At 47.2% G+C, this 21298-nt stretch overlaps 1 protein-coding gene across 13 annotated transcripts in view; it reads right to left on the bottom strand.

Moving 5' to 3' along the window:
- The window catches only part of ARHGEF7 (Rho guanine nucleotide exchange factor 7), a 190833-nt gene that overhangs the window by 113857 nt on the left and 55678 nt on the right, over positions 1 to 21298 (bottom strand). The window contains exon 1 of one of the 13 annotated variants that reach the window (XM_058438081.1): positions 5763 to 5779. The exons of the other annotated variants lie outside the window; for them this stretch is intronic. The gene's annotated coding sequence lies outside the window, so the exon portion shown is untranslated. Of the gene's footprint in view, positions 1 to 5762; positions 5780 to 21298 lie in introns of those variants that run through there. 13 annotated transcript variants of the gene reach the window in all.

The raw sequence follows: 21298 nt of genomic DNA, 5'->3' as shown, positions 1-21298 counted from the left end.
TACAAATTGGGTAAAGGCTTTCCCCTGCAAGACAGAGAAGGCTCAGGAAGTGATTAAAGTCCTAATTCATGAAATAATTCCTAGATTTGGGCTTCCCCAAAGCTTACAGAGTGACAATGGTCCTGCTTTTGAAGCCGTGGTAACTCAGAGAATTTCCAGGGCGCTAGGGATACAATATCACCTTCACTGCTCCTGGAGGCCACAATCCTCAGGGAAGGTCAAGAAGGCAAATCAAACACTCAAGAGGCACTTAAGGAAACTAACACAAGAAACTCACCTCCCATGGCCTACTCTTTTGCCCATGGCCTTGTTGAGAATCCGAAATTCTCCTCACAAAATGGGGCTCGGTCCATATGAAATGCTGTAGGGACAACCTTTTCTCACAAATGACCTCCCACTTGATCGGGAAACGGCCAACTTTGTCAAAGATATAACTTCTTTGGCAAAATATCAACAAAACCTTAAAATCCTACCTGAAGGATGTCACAGAGAAAAGGGAACAGAGTTGTTTCAACCAGGAGATCTAGTGTTGGTCAAATCTCTCCCCTCTACCTCCCCATCTATGGATTCTTTGTGGGAAGGACCATACTCGGTAATCCTCTCTACTCCCACTGCAGTTAAGGTGGCAGGAGTGGAAACTTGGATTCACCACACCGAGTTAAATTTTGGACACCCGCTGAGAAACCTGTGGGACCATCAGCTCAGGAGTCCCAAGATCAGCCAGACCAGCCTTGATACACCTGCGAACCATTGGAGGACTTGCATCTCCTATTTTGGAAGGAAACATCCCAGACTAAAAAGGCTCCTACCACTGATCCCGAAGAAAAACCCCTTCCTCCTTAAAAAAGATAAGTGAAAACCTACATAATCTTTAACACCTCTCCTTACCCCTTTAATGGAATCCTTTTACTATTTCATCATATGATTAAGCAGCATACTAACCATACTCTTTGCGATAAGGCTATATACTATAGCCCCTGCTAGGACGAAAAGCCTAATCATATCAACCTTCTTTCTATCTTCCTTCCTTCTGACAGCAATTTACTCCTACCTTTAACTCAGCCTGGAATGATCTCGTCTTCCAGAGCACCCTCTTTACCTTCCTATTTACTCTTTGCCTATCTATCCCTCCTGCTTCCTTGGATACCTCATACAATCACCCCTCCCCTTCCACTAGCTCCTAAATACCTCTACAAGACTCTCAACTTAACCCACTCTCTGTTAAACCAGTCCAATCCTTCCCTCGCAAATGACTGTTGGCTTTGTATCTCTCTATCAACCTCTGCTTACGTAGCCACTCCCATTCCTGCAAAAAACTGGGTCTCTACCAACTTAACCTACCACCCTCGTTATGAAGCAAAAGACCCTTTCCAACTTCTAAATATGCAATCATTAGCCAACTTCCCCATCTCTGATAGGACCATGAATACCCTAACAGGACGTGCAATCCAACTTTTACGTTCTTACGTTTCCAACCTCACCTATTACACAAGCGATGAAAAGCCGATCGGCCCTGTAACTACGAACACTATCTTAACTTTCCAAGCCCCTTTATGCATCCAACGCAACCTGTTATCAGACCTGCCCCGGGGCACCTACCACCCCATCAGTGTAATTACACCCTACAACTTCAAGCCCCAACTGATCATAGTAACTTCCGAGTCACCCAAACAGCTCCATTCAGATGGCTTGTCTGCTTCTCAGGGCCCCCCAAAATCATCACCTCCTCCGTACTTAACAAACAGTCCAGGTTTTGTAATGGCAAACATACTCCCTGCATGACCATTCACCCCTGGACCCCCTGCAGCAGCGCCCCCACCACTAGTGAATGCCTTCTCATCCCCTCTTTCAATCACTCTCTCGAATGGTTCCTAGTAGATACAAAACGGTTTTTTCTCCAATGGGAAAATAGAACACAGGGAGCCACTCAGTTTGCTCCCAACACCCCTTTCCAGCCACTCACCGGAGCTACCTTGGCAAGTACTCTAGGAGTATGGGAAAATGAAAACAACAAACTCACACAGCTTTTTAACATACACAACCAGTTCTGTCTACCCAGCCAAGATGTATTCTTATGCAGCACGTCCCCACTAACTGGACAGGCACCTGCACCTTAGTCTTTCTAAGTCCCAACATTAACATTGCCCCAGGAAATCAGACCTTATCAGTACCCCTCAAAGCTCAAGTCTGTCAGCACAGAGCCATACAACTAATACCCCTACTTATAGGGTTAGGAATGGCTACTGCTACAGGAACCGGAATAGCCAGTTTATCTACTTCATTATCCTACTACCACACACTCTCAAAGGATTTCTCAGTTTGCAAGAAATAACAAAATCTATCCTTACTCTACAATCCCAAATAGACTCTTTGGCAGCAGTGACTCTCCAAAACCGCCGAGGCCTAGACCTCCTCACTGCTGAGAAAGGAGGACTCTGCACCTTCTTAGGGGGAGAGTGTTGTTTTCACACTAACCAGTCAGGGATAGTACGAGATGCTGCCCGGTGTTTACAGGAAAAGGCTTCTGAAATCAGACAACGCCTTTCCAACTCTTATACGAACCTCTGGAGTTGGGCAACATGGCTTCTCCCCTTTCTAGGTCCCGTGGCAGCCATCTTGCTATTACTCGCCTTCAGGCCCGGTATTTTTAACCTCGTCAAATTTGTTTCCTTTAGAATCAAGGCTATCAAGCTACAGATGGTCTTACAAACGGAACCCCAAATGAGCTCAACTAACTTCTACCAAGGACCTCTGGACAAACCTGCTGGCCCTTTCACTAGCCTAAATAGTTCTCCTCTGGAGGACACTACAACTGCAGGGCCCCTTCTTCACCCCTATCCAGCAGGAAGTAGCTAGAGCAGTCATTGCCCAATTCCCAACAGCAGTTGGAGTGTCCTATTTAGAGGGGGGATTGAGAGGTGAAGCCAGCTGGGCTTCTGGGTCAGGTGGGGACCTGGAGAACTTTTCTGTCTAGCTAAAGAATTGTAAACACACCAATCAGCACTGTGTCTAGCTAAAGGTTTGTAAACGCACCAATCAGCACTCTATAAAAACGCACCAATCGGCACTCTGTAAAATGGACCAATCAGCAGGATGTGGGCAGGGCCAAATAAGGGAATAAAAGCTCGCCACCCGAGCCAGCAGTGGTAACCGGCTTGGGTCCCCTTCCACGCTGTGGAAGCTTTGTTCTTTCGCTCTTCACAATAAATCTTGCTGCTGCTCATTCTTTGGGCCCTCACTACCTTTATGAGCTGTAACACTCACCACGAGGGTCTGCAGCTTCATTCCTAAAGTCAGCGAGACCACGAACCCACTGGAAGAATCAACTCCGGATGCACCACCTTTAAGAGCTGTAACACTCACTGTGAAGGTCTGCAGCTTCACTCCTGAAGTCAGCAAGACCACAAACCCACGGGAAGGAAGAAACTCCAACACATCTGAACATCTGAAGGAACAAACTCCGGACACAACATCTTTAAGAACTGTAACACTCGCCGCGAGGGTCTGCGGCTTCATTCTTGAAGTCAGCGAGACCAAGAACCCACCAGAAGGAACCAATTCCGGACACAACATGACAGAAGAGGGAGACACCAGCTCCGAGCAGAAAGAAAGCACCCTGGTTCTAAGCAGAAGCCTTGGGAGCCTTCAGGTGTTCCAGCCAACCTCCTATTCTTTTTCCTTAAATGAGAATGTTCTATCAGCCTGGATGCTGAAAAAAGACACTTGGAGCAGAGCAACGCCTTATCTGCAGCTAACACATAACTGACATCATAAACCTTCAGGGCTATCAAGCGCTGAGATGTAGGAACTGTTTATTAACACGCCATCATCTAGCAGGAGGTGGCAACATGTCCATATTCCATATTTTCCCCAACAGAACTTATTCCTGAAGGAGAGGAAATGCATCCTGCAAAAACAGAAACAAAACTCATTAAGTGAAGCAGTTAGGTCACTGAGAGTAACTTTTATCATTTTAACACAACATAATAAAAGTAGCTCTTAGCTGGCTAAGACACAGAGAATTCTCCATTATTCAAAATCAGGAAGACTTACCAACACAGTACTTACTCCATGGCAAACAAGGTTTTCCCTTTCTTCTCAAATTCTAAACGCAGTAATCACATAACTGCTCACGGCTGCTGTTTTACAGAAATCTCCAAGAAAAAAAGACACAAATGCAAGTCGGCCCTGAAGGAGCACATTCTTTCGCAAAAGCCTCTCGGCTGCCCCAGCACCGTGTAGGAGGAAGGCAGGCAGGGAAAGGATGGATGGCAGCGGACTCTGACAGACATGCGCTTGGCGCCACCCTTCACCTCCGGGCACACATGCCGCTCATCCATTTCCACAGGCAACTCACTCTAAAACTCAGTGGCCCAAACAACAAGCATCTGTTATCTCAGTTTCTGTGTGTCCGCATTCAGGGCAGCTTAGCTGGGTGAATGTGGCTCTGGGTCTCAGGGGAGGTCGTTGAGATGTCAGCTGGAGCTGCGGGATTCTGGCAGCCTAAGGCCTTGCCGGGACTGAGGAGGTGCTACCAAGACAGCTCCACAGCATGGCTGTGAACAGGAGGCCTCAGTTCCTGAGTCCTCGGGGAATGGACAACGGACTCCACAGAGCGCGTGATCCCAGGGCAGAGGCAGGAAGGAAACCGGGGTCTGCAGCTTCAGGAATCCTATGAGCTAGCCTCAGCAGCCAAGCAGGCTGTGCTCTGTTCATAAGAAATGAGTCATCAGCCCCACCTGTACTCAAGAAAAAAGGGAACAAGGCTCCACCTACAAAAGGGAGGAGCATCCAAAAACGGGAAGACATTGCTAGAAAATCACCAGCAGATCCACCCACTGTCAGGGTGCTAGGTTTTTCTCTTCCAGCTGAGTGACCACACCTTCACACTGGATGTCAGATGTCACAGCCACTCTGCAGAGCGGACATAACTTGATGAAGAAACAGGTCACAAAAGGACACTCCAGTGTTTGGGATTCGAAAGGCTCCCCTACTGATACCCCGATATTAGTGACTTTGCCTCACCCCACTTCCAAATTCACCGGAAGTGTAGAAATTCAGGAATATCTTCCACAGAATAAAAACAGCAAAGCAAACTACATCACAAAATAGATCGTGTGATAGGTCTAATGTATAACAATGTACATTATGAAAATACTTCATATAATAAAGATCCTGTGTCAGAACCTTTCCACTACAAGCAAGTAAACCAACTCAAATTGGCTTAAGCAAAAAAAGGAAATTATTGGTTCGCACAACAAACAAGTCAAGAATGGCAAGAGCCACAAGCCCAGAACCAGGAGGCTTTCTCCGCTCTCTTTCCTACTCTCCTGAGCGTGCGCTACAGTTTCAGGAATGGTCTCCCTCATCAGGCAACAGGACCACTGGCAGCCCCAGGCCCATACCACCAGGTCAACACCTCAGATGCATCTCGCTGGACCCAGAGCCCACCACGTGAACCAAGTTCACAGCCAGTGAGGCAGAACAAGGAGAGCTACCCATGGAGCCAACGATCATGGACACAGCATTCTGGCAAACCCACACATAAACATGCATTAATAATGTAGACCACAAAAATTCACAGTCCCCCAGAGCTAACTGACATCACTATAGCACTAGGGCCACACAAATGCAAACAAGGGGATACCAGGTAAAAGGACACACTGTGACCAGCTCTATTCCAGCCCAACTGCTTTCACACCACCCTCCCAATACCCTCACCAACAAGCACAGCAACCTTAATCAACCCCGTCAGTACTGACACCAGAGCAAAAGAATGCCTCCTGCCTCCACGGTAGCGCTGGCTGATGCACCTCTGCGTAGACCCCAAAAAGACCAGGCTGGGGAATGGGGAAAGAAGTAGTCTTTTTGCTTCTCACTTTCCACCATCTCAATACTGACGGAGAGGCCTCTGCAATGTGGGACTGAGCGCACACTTTCTGGGCTCACTGAAGCTTTAGTGGTCTGCATTGCCACCAGTCAGCTCGCCTCCTCCAGGGACTTGATGAGGAAGTTATTCTTGACACAAGAAATTGTTATTTTTGGCACAGCTCTGGAGTGTGGTTTGCAAAGTTTAAAAATATAATTTTGTCCTATCACTGTCAAATGGAATTTGTGATTTCAGAACAAGAGTGAAAAATGAATCTTAAATAAGTGGTGCTATTTAAGTTTAATGCAAATGGTCCATATTGTTGGGGACATGTGAAAAACAGAAATCCAGCAGTATGTTTTCGCTTCCTGGCTTCCGTAGATTTTGTACTTAATCCCACCTACTCCTACACCCCAGGGATAAAATTAAAGTCTGATGACGGATGCTATCAATTACGGCACTTTCACCCAACATGCACCCAAACGATTTCACTTTAAAATGAGAATCAAATCTTATTCAATTTTGTGGATTCCACTGCATCAACACCCAAACACTAGGACAGAGAACACATCTTCAAAAAAGAAGTAACCAAGTATTTTAGGTAGTTTCCAGGAAGGGGTGGGAGGAGCAGAGCGGGGAGGCAGGAGAAGAGCATGGGAAGGCAGGCAGGGCTCATCCCACCAAGATGCTCTCTGCCTTCTGCAGACCAGGAGCAACCTCCACACGAGGCAGGGAAGCGCAGCCCCACCAGGCAGGGGAAAGGAAGGACACCTCCCTGCTTAGGACCCAGAGCTGTGCTGGCCCGCACACAGCCCGTACCTCACAGTGTAGACTGCATGCCAGTTTATCTTACAGGCGCGCGCGCGCGCGCGCACACACACACACACACACACACACAAACGAGCTCCCAAAAGACAGTGTGACAAAGCTTACAAAGACAGAACCAAAGAACCAAGATCGGAGCCCACCAGCCTGGCTTTGCCCACAACACCACACTGCCAGCCAAGAAAGGACACCAGGGACAGTGGTGTCCCACAGCGGTCATGCAGGCAGATCAGGCAGCACCCAGGGAGGAGGGGTGGTCTCAGACACAACTCACCACGCACACACACACAGCAGCCCATACAGCCTACACGGCCCCCAGACTTCTGTCTTCGACTGCTAGGAGCACATGACTGCAAAGAACAGCCTGGCTGTTGCCAGAAAGTGAGCACATACCACAAAGAAGGATCTGGGCAGATGCAAGACACTGGCTTGGGCTAACAGTAAGTGAAGCAGTAACATTTACAGCTATAAAGGCAATGCGCCCATTCCATTAACTTCAAAACTCAAGCAGTTACAAGACTCCAGGTTTGAGAAGTTTCTCAAGATGGCCGACTGCAAACACCTATCTAACTCCCATCCCTCCCAAGGTGCCACCAAAATGACAGAAAGAGAAAGCTTTAAAAATATCAACCAAGAAAGAACCCACTGTAGTGCTAAAAAGGAAGGGAAAGGCTATGAGCAGTCTAAATAGGGTTTGAGGAGATTCCTGGGGACAGGACGCAGATGGACTCTGAAAGACCTAACAGTTCAGAGCAGCACTTGTAAGGGAGCCCCAGGAGCACCAAAGATGGTTTTCTAACACAGGAGGGGACCCATGACGCACCTCAGGGACTTCAGCACGACAGCCCCTTCTTCCTGATGGGAAGCCCAGCACCTAGACCCCTAACTAAAAAGAAGCTGCTGCCTGCACTGGATTCTAAACGGAGGTGAACTGACCCTCTCTAATTAAAGAGAAGCCTTCGGCCTGCACTGGATTCTAACCGGAACCTGATGCACCACTAGGCCCACACAACAATCTCTGAGGAAAAAAAAAAAAAAAAGGCAATTCTACCCAGGAGCGAAATCCCCAGGGAGCTCCACCACCAGCCTGGACTATCCCTGTCTGAAGGGTGACACAGGAAACAGGTGCAGAGAAGTGTCTCCCTCAGCTCTGCTCGTGGAGCTGCTTCTAGAGCCTCCCATCCAGTTCTCCCCACCTGCTCCCAGACACACAACCCGCACAGTGAAGCCCACGGGGCCGGTAACCCACATACAGGACTGCACAGTCCCCTCCGCTCTGATGCCAGTCAACTGGGCTTTTATTCACAAACAGGAAGAACCCATCAAGGCCACACCTGATAGGAAATAACAGCACAGCACAAAGAGAACTGACCTATGACTCCCAAAAAGATAGAGAAGACACAACTCCCCCTCCCTCCAGCTGAATGCAGCTAAAAGCCCTGGATGCTGCCTATAAAACAAACGTCAGCCTCAGAATGTGAGAGAGGAGGCAGGCCGGCTACGGGTTTCAGGGCCGGGAACCATGCCAGCGGGTTCTCTGGGTTTTCTTTTTGCCTCAAATGCTCCTAACTGAGTGCTAAACAAGCCAGCAACCCAGAAACACCAACAGGTACAGAAGAAAAGCCTCAAGAAAAACCTATCCTCTCTAGCCAAAGGACCAGGACAGGGCAGCCTAGTAGGTCAAAAAACTTCAACAATAACCATCATGTATTAGTCTATTCTCAGGCTGCTATGAAGAAATACCCAAGGCTAGGTAATTTATGAAGAAAAGAGGTTTAACTGGCTCACAGTTACACATAACTGGGGAGGGCTCAGGGAACTTAACAATCACGGTGAAAGGCACCTCTTCACAGGACAGCAAGAGAAAGAATGAGTGCCAGGCAAAGCGGGGGAAGCCCATTATAAAACCATCAGATCTTGTGAGAACTAATTCACGATCATGAGAATGGCACTGGGGAAACTGGCCCGTGATTCAATTATCTCCACCTGGTCCCGCCCTTGACAGGTGGGGATTATTATAATTCAAGGTGAGATTTGGGTGAGGACAGAGTCACACCATAACACCACCCTACCCCAACCACACAGAGAGGGTTAAAAAATGCAGTCCCACCCCCACCCGGCCATAAGCAAGTGACCCCCCTCAACCCTTCCCACAAGGCCTGGTGGAGACTTACAGAGCTCCTCATCTTTTACAAAGGAGAGAAGTCTAAGATGACAAGTCAAGAAATACTAGAAACACAGTTAAAAGGTGACTACTAAAACCGGTACAATTAGCAAAAACTGGGATTTAGAGGGGCTATGGGGAAGGTGAGAGACAGAGCAAGTATATTAAACTCCCTCCCTCATAAAGAGGCCATAATGGGAAAGAGAAGAAATGGATTAGAAGAGGGTTTATAGGTAAAAATCCACAGGACTTTATAATAACTGATAAAATGACAATGTACATGTAGTTTATGCACTATTTGATGCTATGCAAATGTAACTTTCAGCAGACAACATGAAAAGTTCAAAGGAAGTTTGAGTGATTAGAAAAGACGAAGCCATAGATGATGCTGGAGATGAGACCTGAGGGTAGACTCCATCAAAAAACATCCAGAGAATCAAAACACTTGCCAGACAGCTTCTGAGAGAAATAGAAAAAAATAAGCTTATAACCACATTTTCACTGAGAATATTCCCCCCCCCCCCCCCCCCGAGACAGAGTCTAGCACTGTCGCCCAGGTTAGAGTGCAGTGGCCCGATCTCGGCTCACTGCAAGCCCCGCCTCCTGGGTTCACGCCATTCTCCTGCCTCAGCCTCCTGAGTAGCTGGGACTACAGGCACCCGCCACCACGCCCGGCTAATTTTTTTTATATTTTTAGTAGAGACGGGGTTTCACCGTGTTAGCCAGGATGGTCCCGATCTCCTGACCTCATGATCCACCCGCCTCGGCCTCCCAAAGTGCTGGGATTACAGGCGTGAGCCACTGCACCCGGCCGAACATTTTTGTTTAAAAAAAAAAAAAAGGTGCCAGTACTCCCATCTAAACGCTATAGAATGCTGTATCTGTCTGCCTTCTCCACTTAATTTCTAACTCCCAGTACATGTCCACTGCATATGTATTTCAAAATAAGCGCCATTTAACAAAACTTGCTAGCAAGAGTACAATGACATAGCGTGCGTGCAATGTGACTGCTAGTAATCTGCCTTCCTCTAACTCTTGACTATTTACACCTTGGTTCTACCTTGTAGGGCCATCCAGATGCTCAACTTACAATGGGGTACATCCTGTTAAACCCACTGTAAACTGAAAAATATCATGAAGTTGAAAACACATTTGATACACCTAACCTACACAACATCACAGCTCAGCCTAGCTACCTTAAGTGTGCTCAGAACACTCATATTAGCTTACAATTGGGCAAAATCATCTCACACAGAGCATATTTTATAACATAGCGTTGAATAATAGCTCATGTGACGTACTGAATACTGAAAAACTGGCTGTATGGGTACTCGAAGCACTGTTTTTACTGAATGTGTATTGCTTTTGCACCATGGCAAAGTCAAAAAAATCATGTAAGTTGAACCACTGGAGATCATGAACCATATCTGTATGAGCCCACAGATGCCAGGCCCAATTTCTCTGAACCCTAAAACTGCTTTCTAAACATCTAGTCCAAGTCTCCCGATGGCGAGGGCAGAGCTGAGAGCGGCCACACTGAGATAGAAGGTGGGAGCAGTCTCCAAGTTTATCAGAGCCCAGCCAACTCCATCACCTGGTATTCGTCAGACCCCAGGCCGTGTTCCCCCAACCCCTGGGCATGACACCATTGTTAAGAGGCCCAGCCATGCCCATAGCCAAGTAACAGAGATGCACAAGGTGTGGGAAGACCTTCTCATCCTCTCTGGCTCCTCAGATTTAAAGGCGGATGGACTCACACTGGAGAAAAGCCTTTTGTATGCAACACATGTGGACAAGCTTTTACCACCAAAGGCAGCTTGAAGGTTCACTGTATGACACATGGGGCAATAATAACTCAGCACCCCATGGAAGGAAGCTGGCCAGAGAAAACGGGGGCTCCATTAGGTACAGAGCAAAAGAGTCTCAGAAATGCTTCCCAAGGAAGTCCTGAATCCTCCGGCGAACAGGGACCTGTCGTACGGAGGCGGCACAGCAGCATGCTCGACACCATGAAGATCAACGAGACTGCTGTGATCCAGAACGGCGGTGTTCTCACCCTCCTGGTCTCCAATTCTTGTGAATTAAGGCCACTCTTGTGAATAAAACCCTCCCAGCTTACTCTGAACATCAGGTTCAAGTTATTCCATCCCCAGCAGTCAAGATGCACAATGCTGCAGCCTCTTCAGATTTCCCTTGACTCCACATTTAGGACAGCTCACCAAATCCACAACGCTTTGTTGGTTCAGTTCAACACATCAACCTGAAAAGCTCACAGGCCAACCAAGCAGCAGCATTACCTGCATGATGTCTGGCCCCTCTGCTCTTTCAAAGGTCGCTTCCTACCTGAAGCTCTTTCCTGTTTCCACCTGGAATGTTTCTTCCCCTCTCTAAGTCCCAACCCCATGACAGCTGCGCCTCTCTTGAAGCACTTAAAGCTGCTGCCCCCTATTCAGGTTACGTGGGTTCCTTCCACTTCAATGCACTGCTCCACGATGCCCCAGGGCACAGATATCTTGTTCACCTGTACACTCCCTCAGGGCAAGGCACCCAGCTCAAGACACTTCCACAGAACCAAGTGCAAACTGATGAACAGCACCTGGAGAAATACTCCAAGTTCTCCACCACAATGAAATCCAGACTATGCTCCCCAGTTGTTGTTGTTGTCGTTATTGTTGTTGTTTTAAAAAAACATGATCTATCCAAGAAATGCCCCAGTCAAAGGATCTCATGACTTTGTCCCATCTCTTTCTGGGCATGCTCCAAGTCCTACAAAGTAACCTCCACCTCTTTCAGGGGCCAGTTCTAAACTAAGATTCCAATAAACTGCCATAAACAAGATAAAAGTAGGTTTCCAGGTCTTCTCTCAGCAAAGGGATATAAAATTTGAAGCTGGGGCAACCTGAAACCCTCAATACACAAATTTACCAATTCAAAAGTTGCCTTGTCCTGATCCTTCTAAGACCCCCATGTGATCAATTGTTCAAACTCTTGACCATGATCCACACTAAAAAATGCATTTCACATTATAACCAATACACACAGAATCCATAAAGTTGTTAAACAGTTTGAATTTTGAATAAATTCACCACTAAGAGATAAACAATTAGCAAATACAACAGGGACAGGAGCAACTCAAATTTTAAAGTTGCTATTCACCTTCTCCAATTTATTTTCCAAGTAGTAAGTCTTTCACTACACTCAACGACCTTCACTGAGTTACACATCATGCCCAGAATGATGGGGGGCATTTTGAACACTAACATTTTTGCAATCAGATATCTTAAATCTTAAATGTCCTTCCAGTTACATGATGCAGATTATGTATATTATCTATATAAACACACGTATTAAAAATTCAAAATGCAGAACATTATGGACACTACAGTTTGTAGTTCCCCATAAAGATTAAATTTCCAGGTGTCTATAATCTTCCACCAACTGTACTGCTCTCATTCTCTTGCTGGAGCTGATCTTTAATTCTCAATTTGGAAGTTCCGAAATCACCATAAACCTGGATTCAAATACCAACTCTGCCACCTAGTAAATGTTGGACACTGGGCATCTTCCTTAACCTCTCTACATCTCAGTTTCTCCTTCCTGTAATGTGATCACTATCTCTGCCTTACAACACAGCCTTGTGGGGCTTCTGGTACTGAGAAGCTCCTCTGGAAGCAGCAGCTGTTACTACTAAGCTGCTGTTACGCATTTTTTAAAGAATCTCACATTTCTACCTCTTCTATATTTCCACCATTACTTCTCATGAAATGGAAAACATCCTATCTGTATGTGTTCCTTCCTTGTCAATCAACTTCTTTGTATTCACTCCTGAAGCTCACATGGATAAAATTCAGTTCATGGCTTCAGTCTGAGTCAAAGATTGATTTTTTGCTTGGTAATGAGAAGCTCGTAAGGGAAGTAAAACAGACCTCAGAAGTAAATGACTAAGTTCACAAGCGTTATAGAATCTTTGGAGTCTTGAAAGCAAAGTAACATTTTCTCCTCTCCCACATCCCACAACTTCCTAGCTTAGATGCCCAACACCACCCTCCAGTGCCCTACCAACAGGAGCCTGAGACCCTAAAGAAAGCCTCAAATCAAAGGGCCTGAGAACCACCTGAACCACCACAACAGGAAGTAATTCAGGCACGGATCGGCAGTGGATGCTAGAAGCATCAGTGAAAGGTTTGGGGGTAAAGTATCATCTATGGATTAAGCACGAAGGGAAAGGCAGCCTTATAACAGAGATCTGGTGGACATCACTTTAACCTAGTGACCAACTGTGGCACCAGCAGTGACGGAGCCCACTAACAGTAAGTGCCTTCTGCTGGGACCCAATGGGAAGTACAGAGTATTACCTATGCAGAATTCATGCCAGAAATGTCTAACCTGAACCAAATCATGTCCAGACTGTAGGGCATGCTACACACTAACAAGCCTGGTTTCTTCAAAAGCGTCAAACCCTAACGTTAAAGTGATAAAGGCAGAAAAACAATCTTACAGGAAAAGAAACTGCAGACAAATGAGATGTAACGCACGATCCCTGTTCAGATCCTACATTTAACAGAAAGAAAAGCCATAAACATCACTTTGAGACCACCACAGATATCTGAATATGGGTTGCATAAGCGATAACACTATAGCATATAGCATATGGCAATACAACAATGTTAAATTTCTGGGTGTGATAATGACACCATGGTTATGTAGGAGAATGTTCTTAAGATATACATGCTGAAGTATTCAGAGGTAAGGATCATGGGAACTACAACACGACTTAAATAGTTGGCAAAATAAAATAGAAACAGGCATTTGAAGCCGGGTGCAGTGGCTTATTCCTGTAATCCCAGCACTTTGGGTGGCCGAGGCGGGAGGATCACCTGAGGTCAGGAGTTCAAGACCAGCCTGGCCAACATAGCGAAACCCTGTCTCTACTAAAAACACGAAAAAAATCAGCTGGGAGTGACGGCACATGCCTGTAATCCCAGCTACTAGAGTGGCTGAGGCACGAGAATCGCTTGAACCCGGGAGGCGGAGGCTGCAGTGAGCTGAGATTGCACTGCTGTACTCCAACCTAGGTGACAAAGCAAGACTCTGTCTCAAAAAAAAAGAAGAAGAAGAAACAGGCATTTGAACTCAGAATGCTGGTGATCTGTGAGAAGGGCACATGGATGTTTACCACACTCTAGTCTCCCAACCTTTCTGTTACTTTTAAACTTCTCAAAACTAAAAAAAAGGGGGGGACACCACATTAAGTGGCTCTCTCTAGCATCCGCTCACCATCCGTAGCCTAGGAGGAAAATAAAGCATTTCACTCATCATCTGTGGGCCTTTCGTGAAATAAACACCCACATGAACAATCCTTCTGACGGGCCCGACATTTCCTAAAGATCTCAGTCGCTGCCACACTAATCTTCCCCTCAAACTCTCAGCATAGCTGGGCTGGCCCATTCTACAACGAGACGGTTAGAGAAAAGTGTGGCTTCCTCCCTGCCTTTTCCAAGCTGGGTGGGTACCGGCAGCTGCCTCCCTGACAGATGGCTGGCACTCCTCACCAAGCCCAGCTGGACAGTGCTAAGTACCAAGCTAACTCAGTCAGAAACTCTCCAGAGAGACGCTGGGGTCAGCATTTTTTTAAAAACACTCCCATACTCAGAATCCCAAGTGGATACCACCCAATCTAACCTTGAAACATTCCCTAAAGGGCAAGAGTGAACATTCCATCTGAATACTGTATCACTTCTAAACTGAAGACCACTCCCTTTCTCTAAACTATCAGAGAAAATATACAAGGTAAACTGACAAAAATCTGGCCAAAACTACATATTTTGGATAAGAAAGTTATTTTTAAAAACATATTAAATGTAGACTGCACATCTAAATATGGTCTGAAAAGAACTCAGGGTTTTGTGTTTTTGTAATTACTCACTGGGAACCTGTTCTCTTGCTGGTTCCCAGGACATCAGGGAACTCCTCAGGAACTCAGAGTGCTTCAGGGCAAGCGCCTGTCAAGAAAAAGAGAGACAACGACTTCCCATCCCTATAAGATCAGCTGGCATTTTCTTGCTTTATTTTTAAATGAAAATAGAAAAGCGATGACTAAAAGACGATCAAAGAACCCTGTTTACTAGCCTCAGTCAAGCTGAGAAACAGGAAGTTTCGGAGAGAGGAAGGAGGTCAAAGGACAGGCACTGAGTGAACACAGAATTCCCTGCGCGTGGAGAAGAGGTGGTGAGCTATTCCAGAGTTCTCAGGACCACACTGGGTGCGAGTTCAAGCTTCACACTGTTCCCACTCACTGGTCATGACTGTCTGCTTCCTTTTTCACAAGGACTTTTGGAAAATAAAAACATATACCCTTCTTAACACTTTTTCCCCCACCATCTGGCCAACATCAAACATCCCTGTTCAACAGCATGTTGAAAAATGCACATGACCTAATATATTCAAGATAGCGCATACTTCACACCCAGAAAGACATGCCTTTTACCCACTCTGGGCCACTCTGTCTGAGGCTAGTGAGAGGCCTTCCCAGTGACAGTCCCAAGGACAAACGTCGTCAGCTGAGCTAGTCCAGAAAAGCAGCACCGGGGCAGCAGCAGTGCCTAATGAGACCACCAGCAGTACCGTGTGAGAACCAGCAAACTCACCAACACGGCTCAGGGATACTGAGAACACATTCTCAGGGGGTGTGACCCTCCCCTTCTCAGTGAGCACAGACCTGCTCCTTAGATTCCAGCCGCATGCAGAACACACTGACTCCACTGATAGCACATCTCATACCCCACCTGAGCTCAGCTCCCAGAATGACCAGTGGGCCTTGACCAGTTTGCAACAGGAAGAATGTGGACTCCTTTGAGGGTAGAGGGACAAACGGACGATAATACAACATCATGTGTGTTTCTTCAATATGCACGCAGGCATAGAGACAGGAAGTGCATCACAATAGGCCCAGCCTCAGCCCCGGCCACAATGCACCAGCTGTGTGGCCCTCGCCCAGTTCCCAGGCCTCTCAATACCTCCATTTCTCCCCAGAGGCGATGCCTGCTTCCTCAGCACTGGTACAGGTTTAAATGAGTTAATTCTGTGAAGTCACTGGAACCATGCCTAGCACAGAATACATGCCACTTATTTACAAAATAAGCCAATTGGCTGGGCGTGGTGGCTCACGCCTGTAATCCCAGCACTTTGGGAGGCCAAGGCAGGTGCGTCACCTGAGGTCAGGAGTTCAAGAACAGCCTGGCCAACATGGTGAAACCCCATCTCTATTAAAGATACAAAAATTAGCAGGGCGTGGTGGTACACGCCTGTAGTCCCAGCTACTGGGGAGGCTGAGCAGGAGAATCGCTTGAACCCAGGAGGCAGAGGTTGCAGTGAGCCAAAACGCACCATTGCACTCTAGCCTGGGTGATAAGAGTGAACTCCGTCTCAAAAATAAATAAATAAATAAGCCAATCAGCAAATACTACCTAGGGACATCTCAGATCATGTGACACGCCTGGAATGGAAAGCTCAAGAGCAGATGGGGGACAAGAGGAGGACAAAGGTCTGCACACGGGGGTCCCACTCATCATGGTTAGGCTCCTGGACGTGACCCTACCTGATGGGAAACTTCCCGGGGGGGTGTTTAGGCAGCGACAGGTGGCAGGCGGGGGCTGCGTGGGTCACCCCACAGGGCACAGCACACAGTGAAGAGAAAGGAGAGAGTGGGACCTAGGAAGAAACTGGGGAGGAAGCAAAACACAAGTCCCAGGGGATGGCCATCTAACCAGATCCACCACACAAATGGCAGCCAGATGCCAGAGGGGGAGGGGGCACATCAGGCTCAATTCTCAGGAAATAGAAACTGCCTTACACACCTCAAACACTGCAATTGGACAGCAAAAAGTATCTTGCTCACCTACAGTCACCCTCCACATAGCGGCAATGGTCGTATTTTCTATGGCTAAAAGATCAGGCTTAAAATCCTCCAGCAGCTTCTGGCCATCTTTAGACTAAAACCCACACTTCTATCAACCTACAGAAGGGGGCTCAGAGTCCCAGGCAGAGCATGGTGCTGGTGACAGACTACCTGTGTGGCTGATAGGGTTTCGCTGTGTCCCCAACCAACTCTTATCTTGACTCGTACTTCCACAAACCCCGCGTGTCATGGGAGGGCCCAGTAGGAGGTAACTGAATCATGGGGGCAGTTACCTCCATGCTCTTCTCGTGACAGTGAGTTCTCACAAGATCCGATGGTTTAATAAGGGGCTTTTCGCTGCTCTTCGCTCTGCATTTCTCCTTCCTGCCGCCATGTAAAGAAGGACATGTTTGCTTCCCCTTTTGCCATAACTGTTAAGTTTCCTGGGACCTCCCCAGCCCTGCGTTAACTGTGAGTAAATTAAACCTTTTTCCTTTATAAAATTACCCAGTCTCAGCCAGTTCCCTATAGCAGTGTGAGAACGGACTAACACATTCACAAAGACTCAACCCCTGTGCCTCAGTTTCCTTATCCACAACGAGAAGTGGGCAGTCCCACCTCCCAGGGCTGCTATGAGGATGTCCAAGGCAATACCTTTCAAAGCGCCTGGAACAGAGGACGCCCAGTAAGGAGCCAGCAGCTTGGGAGACCCACCCCTGGGGCCTCCAGCCCTTCCCCCAAACGCTCACTCACCCAACTGCAGGCTCCAGCCTGCAGCAGGCAAGCTCAATTCCATCTCAGAGCCTTTGCCCAGGTACTCTTCTGCCTGGGTGCCCTTCCCCACACTCACAGGGCAACACCCTGAGCTGAGAGGGCCCCCAGAGAGGTGCTCCCAGGCTTTGAGTCTCACAGGGCAGCCCTGCTCTCCCACCCTCTCCCATTCCCTCACTCTCCCCTCACTCTGTCTTCTTCATGGCTTCCATCGGCACCAGGAATTCTGTCGTGAACATGTCTGTCCTCTGCACATTCTGAACCATACAAGTGTGGGCCTTGTCTCTAGAGCTTCTAAGACAGTGTGGGACCCACAGGGGCCCTCAGTGCACAGCTGCTGAATTATCCCATCAACTCCTTAGTGGCTATTTCAGTGAACTATTACGAAAAGAAATAAACAGCTTACCACAAACAAATACTCAATTTAGAGAAGCTCGTCCCACTCTCAGAAGGCAGATCTACCTTGTGAAAGGCCACAATCTAATTTAACTCAACTTAAAACAGTGAAGAGTCAAATTCACACTGCTGTATGCTCCCAACAGAGGAGGACGGTTAAGGAGGAGACAGCAAGATCCCGAGACACACGCAACAGATGGAGCCTTTAGGTTTCACCTGACACACACAAGCACGTACGCTGCACAAAACCAACCCAAGGACTGTCAGCAACTTCTAGTCCTTGCACACCCAGCTGAGTTATCAGCAAACTGCTTCCCAGGAGCTGCAAGGACCTCCCGGTGTTTCCTCTCCTTTCTGCTTATGACCTCCAGCATACAGACGAACCATACCACTGGCACAACTGAGGCACGGCGTGTGGACACAGAGCAGGGCAAACCCAGAAGGTGCGTTTTCACAAAGCTGGAGCAAAGTGGCCCTCCAGATGTCTACTCTAACTAAGGCAAGACAATGAACTCAAAATAGCACTACGGGAAAACTGAGTGAACTAAGCCACTTATACCCAGATAAGGCATGGCATTTCCCAGCTCCTTGTAATGACCAGGAAGTCATAAAATGCAAGACCAAGACTGCGAGAAAGGTGAAGGAAGAGCAAGAAAGGGAGACAGACAAGGAGATGACAGAAGACAGCAAGACGGCCTCTTCCTCGCTGGGAGGGCAGAAATCTGTCAAGGCCCAAAGGAGGGGAATAAAGCCTTCCAAGAATTCGGAAGAGATGAAGATGCCAATACACAACAGCTGCCAACAGAGGGATTCCACAGGCACTATCGTCTGGACATTTTAACAGTGTAGTTAAATGTAAAAATCAGTAAATGATCTTAGAGTATAAGCGCTGAGAAATAAGAGTAACCAATTTTAATTATCCTCAATCCCAAAATATCTCAGTAGTCTCTATAAAATATTACCTAGATTTTAAATAGCAGCGAATATCATTCCTTTTTTCAAAACAAACCTTTTACACTGAAATAAGCTAACATTGATTCTACCTTGTTTACCTCAGGTGCTTCATTTATCTTACCCGAATAGTACAGGGGGAGGGCTGGGGTGCCAGACAAAGGAGGGAAATTTACCTTATGAATTATTAATACCAATCCGAGATCACAAATTTGTCTTGAAAATTAAGTAAATTTTTTATCATAGTAATCACTGCACAAGTTGACCCCGTCAGAGCAATGCAAACACCACCACAAGCACTTAAGCAGCCTGATAAAACTGAGTGGCACCCACATCCCTCTACAGACACCCGCACCTGTCTCACGGGCACACCCCACCCACCCCCTGACCTCCCAACACTCCAAGACCAGGTGCTGCAGGCAGCAAATGACATCCTCAAACACGGGACATCTCCATTCAATGTGGGGAGAGGCAGTGGTCTCCATGCTCACTTGGCAGCCACGAAACACAAGCCAGCTTAAAGCTGACTCTAACAGCACACCCAAAATGTGCTTTCCAAATTGCCAACCTCCTGGGAAAGCAATCTGTGGATGAAATTCCACAGGCTTCCAATCAGTGAATACACTGTGTCCCCAGTGAGCACTCTGCCCTGTCCCTCCACATCCTGGGGCTGACCTTACGCTACAGAGCATCTCCAACTGATGCCACAAAGTAGGTACGAAGGTGGAGCATCCTCCCAAGACAGACACAGAGGCCTGGAATTTGTCAAACTCCTGGTATTTTTCCTGGTTCTGACTCCCCAGTCTGACCCTGCTACTCTGTGAAGATAAAAGTGACAGGAAGACTTTAAAAGTGGGCAAAATATCAAGACAAGCTAGCCAAGCACACCACCCCTCTAGGCTGCCAGGCTCTGAGACGGGCCAGCCCTCCAGGCAGTACGCATTCCACCCCAACCATCGCTAGGCTGTTTCTGCCCAGAAACGCAACATGCTCTGGGGGAAGTAACTGGCAGGATCTGTGTGCACTCTGACACCAACTCTGTGAAAAGAAAAAGGGTGGGTTGAGAGTGAGCAAGTGGCATTAAAAAATGCTGGAAGGGGCCGGGCGCGGTGGCTCACGCCTGTAATCCTAGCACTTTGGGAGGCCGAGGCGGGAGGATCACGAGGTCAGCAGATCGAGACCATCCTGGCTAACATGGTGAAACCCCGTCTCTACTAAAAATACAAAAAATTAGCCGGGCGTGGTGGCGGGCGCCTGTAGTCCCAGCTACTCTGGAGGCTGAGGCAGGAGAATGGCATGAACCTGGGAGGCGGAGCTTGCAGTGAGCCGAGATCGCACCACTGCACCCCAGCCTGGGGGACAGAGCAAGACTCCGTCTCAAAAAAAAAAAAAATGCTGGAAGGAAATATGGCAACACGTTAATAAAGGTAACTTATTAATGATACAAGTGGAATGGTTTTTTCATATACTTTTCTGCAGTTTTTATTTCTATATACAGGTTGAGTATCCCTCGTCTGAAATGCTTGGGACCAGGAGCATTTCAGATTTTGGATTTTCAGATTTGAGATGCTCAACCTGTCTACACACATAGCTACTATAACCGGGAGAAAAAGGCAGCATCAATAATGTCTGACTGGAAAACAGCTATGCCTAGTTTGTACATGCCAACTCTGGCTGCTGTCACACAACAATGGCAGAATAATTGTGACAGAGGTCTGCCCCACCCCAGCCCCCACAAGATAGTTACTATCTAGCTTTTTACAGAAAACTTTGCCAAGCCTTGGTTTACAGCACCAGGACCCCTCTCTCTGCTATTAACCCAGTCTGCAGGGTGTTTTTACTAAGTGTGCAAATGACAGTTCAAATCTACTGCAAGAAAAGAGGCTGGCTTTTTAAAACCAAGTTTTATTATGGCTTGAGGTTCTTTGAGGAAATGGTTCCCAAAAAGTGTGAAGGGCAGAAGCAGTCAGAGAGGATGTGACACTGTGACAGGATGAGGTGATCACCAACTTCCCTGCAGCCTTAGAGAGCGACACCACCACGTGACTTGGAACTGGAGAATGCCATGACTTCAGGGATATTAAGAGAATATATACTTCCAGGACCACATTTCCAGAGACGATGCTCTAAAAGCCCCTAGAGCACTGATTCAGTGAGTGCTTCCATTTATAGAACTGAATTTATTTTTATAGAACTGAATTTATTTCGTTTAGGGATATTAAGAGAATATATACTTCCAGGACCACATTTCCAAAGAGACTATGCTCTAAAGGCCCCTAGAGCACTGATCAGTGAGTGTTTCCATTTAAAGAACTGAATTCATTTTGTTATAATCTCCCTTACTGGCTTACAAGAGCTACTTACATATTTAGAGTACCAGCCCCTCGTCAAGGTTACGAACATGTTTTCTCAGGGTACCGTGTAC

This window comes from Hylobates moloch, unplaced genomic scaffold (genome assembly GCF_009828535.3).
Source record: "Hylobates moloch isolate HMO894 unplaced genomic scaffold, HMol_V3 SCAFFOLD_4, whole genome shotgun sequence".
In the NCBI taxonomy this organism is placed as follows: Eukaryota; Metazoa; Chordata; class Mammalia; order Primates; family Hylobatidae; genus Hylobates; species Hylobates moloch.
Note: the sequence above shows the minus strand (reverse complement) of the source record. Positions and strands in the feature narration are given on the sequence as shown.